The sequence below is a fragment of the Cornus florida genome, unplaced genomic scaffold (assembly GCF_030987335.1).
Source record: "Cornus florida cultivar Cherokee Brave unplaced genomic scaffold, ASM3098733v1 CherokeeBrave_3.0.0_Hap2_Chr05, whole genome shotgun sequence".
Taxonomy (NCBI): Eukaryota; Viridiplantae; Streptophyta; class Magnoliopsida; order Cornales; family Cornaceae; genus Cornus; species Cornus florida.
In genome coordinates, this window is record NW_026775575.1 from 59055515 (window position 1) to 59057720 (window position 2206).

Consider the following 2206-nt stretch of genomic DNA (forward strand, 5'->3'; position numbering starts at 1 on the left):
ACTTCCAAGTGAAGAACCTTACAAGCATTTGGATGAGTATCTTGAAGTATGTTCCACCGTGAGATACACGGACATGCCGGAAGAGGTCTTAAGGCTTAAACTTTTTCCATTCACCCTTAAAGACAAAGCAAAATATTGGTTTAACAATCTTAGACCTTTTTCAATAACTTCTTGGGTAGAAATGCAATAAGAGTTCTTGAAGAAGTACTATCCGGTTTCTAAGACCAATGCCATGAACCTCAATTCGAGAGTTTTCACACGGGGATGGGGAAACATTCCATGAGGCATGGGAAAGATTCAATGAATTGCTTAGGAAGTGTCCACATTATGACATGCCCAAATGACAATTAGTTTAATATTTCTTTGAGAGCTTATCGGTCAATTACAAGGGCATGGTTGATGCTTTTATGGGTGGCTCTTACATTGATAGGTATGAGGATGACGTGTGGCGTCTTTATGAGAGCATGAGTGAAAATTCTTTACATCGAACTTTATCTTCGAAGAATGGTAGAAATTCTAGTGGTAGGAAGAGTGATGGCTTACATTAAGTCGACCAGTCCAATGAAATTGCCGCCGAGATGAAATCATTATCTCAAAGGTTTGATCAATTCTTGATCAACCAAAACTTGGCAAATCAAGTATCTTCTTTCCCTAACCATTCTCATCATGCATCTAATGAGACATGTATGACTTGTTCAAGTGTTTTACATTCTACTTCCAATTGTCCCTATGGACATGTGCAAAGTGAACATCATGAACAAGTAAATGCAACATTTGTGAATCAAGGGAACAATCCTTATGGCAATAATTATAATCCTAGTTGGAGAAATCACCCGAACTTCTCTTGGAAAAGCCAATGGGAGGGCTCAAACCCTTCCCAAGGTGGGTTTCAAGGAAAGTACATTCCACCTCCAATGCAAGGCCCAGGTTCCCAAGGTTTTAGATCATCATACCAATCACTAGGAAACCAATTTTCAAATTCTCATTTTCCCAATCAATCATATTCCCAAGGAAATGTTAGAAGTCCTGCTTTTGAAGAGAAAGTTTTGACCGCTCTAGGCGCTCTAGAGGCGAACACTCAATTGCTTCATTCTCATTCTCAATCCATTGCTAAGCTAGAAACCTAAGTCGGGCAAATAGCTAGCACTTTAAATGCAAGAGAGAAAGGAAAAATGCCTTTGAATGCCCCACTAAAGCAACAATGTGTCATGGAGACTCATTCCTCATCGGAAGGTCACACAATAGAGCATGTCAATGTGGTGACAACCTTGAGAAGTGGGAAGATTGTGGACAACCAAGTGGGTATGTCCAATGAAGAGAGTGAACTGGTGCAACCACAAGTTGACACCCGTCCCGTTTCACATCTTATTCCTCCTTCATTACATATGCATGATTTTTCAAATGAGAATATCTTGAAAAGTGATCTGAAAAGTGATTTTGAAAAGAAAGATTTACAACATGATTTCAAAACTTCTTGTGTTGAAGAGACTTCAAAGAAAATGTCTGAAAGGTTTTTGAGCCAAGAGCTCCATTTTCGGATGCCTTAAAAAGATCCATTTCAATTGACAAGCAAAAGGCCAAAACAAATGAAATTATGGATGTGTTTAGGCAAGTGAAAGTCAATCTTCCACTTTTGGATGCAATCAAGCAAATTCTGGCTTATGCCAAGTTTTTAAAAGACTTATGCACCCAAAAGAGAAAGAACAAAAGCCAAGCACCTAGGAAAGTATTCTTAACCGAGCAAGTAAGCTCAATTTTGCAGCATAACACTCTTCCAAAGTTTAAGGACCCCAGTTCACCTACCACTTCATGCATCATTGGAGATCATATCATTAATTGGGCTCTTCTTGACTTAGGAGCAAGTGGTAATCTTCTTCTATACTCGGTATATGTCAAATTAGGCTTAAGAGACTTGAAACTAATGTCGGTAGTTTTACAACTTGCCGACCGATCCATCAAAAAGCCTAGGGGTATCATTGAGGACGTATTGATTAAGATTGATAAATTCTTCTTTCCTGTTGATTTCGTTGTCATTGACATGGAACCGGTCCCAAATCCTAAGAGCTAAATTCCCGTTATCCTTGGCCGTCCTTTCTTGGCAACCGCGAATGCCAACATTAATTGTAGGACGGGGATAATGAAGATCTCATTTGGCCACATGAAGGTGAAGTTAAATATCTTCAATCCGACTCCCAATTCATTTGAC

The 2206-nt window shown here is 39.3% G+C and overlaps 1 pseudogene; it reads right to left on the reverse strand.

The window, feature by feature from the left end:
- Positions 1 to 235: 235 nt before the first annotated feature.
- On the reverse strand, positions 236 to 334 carry LOC132310821 (small nucleolar RNA R71; annotated as a pseudogene).
- Positions 335 to 2206: the final 1872 nt, after the last annotated feature.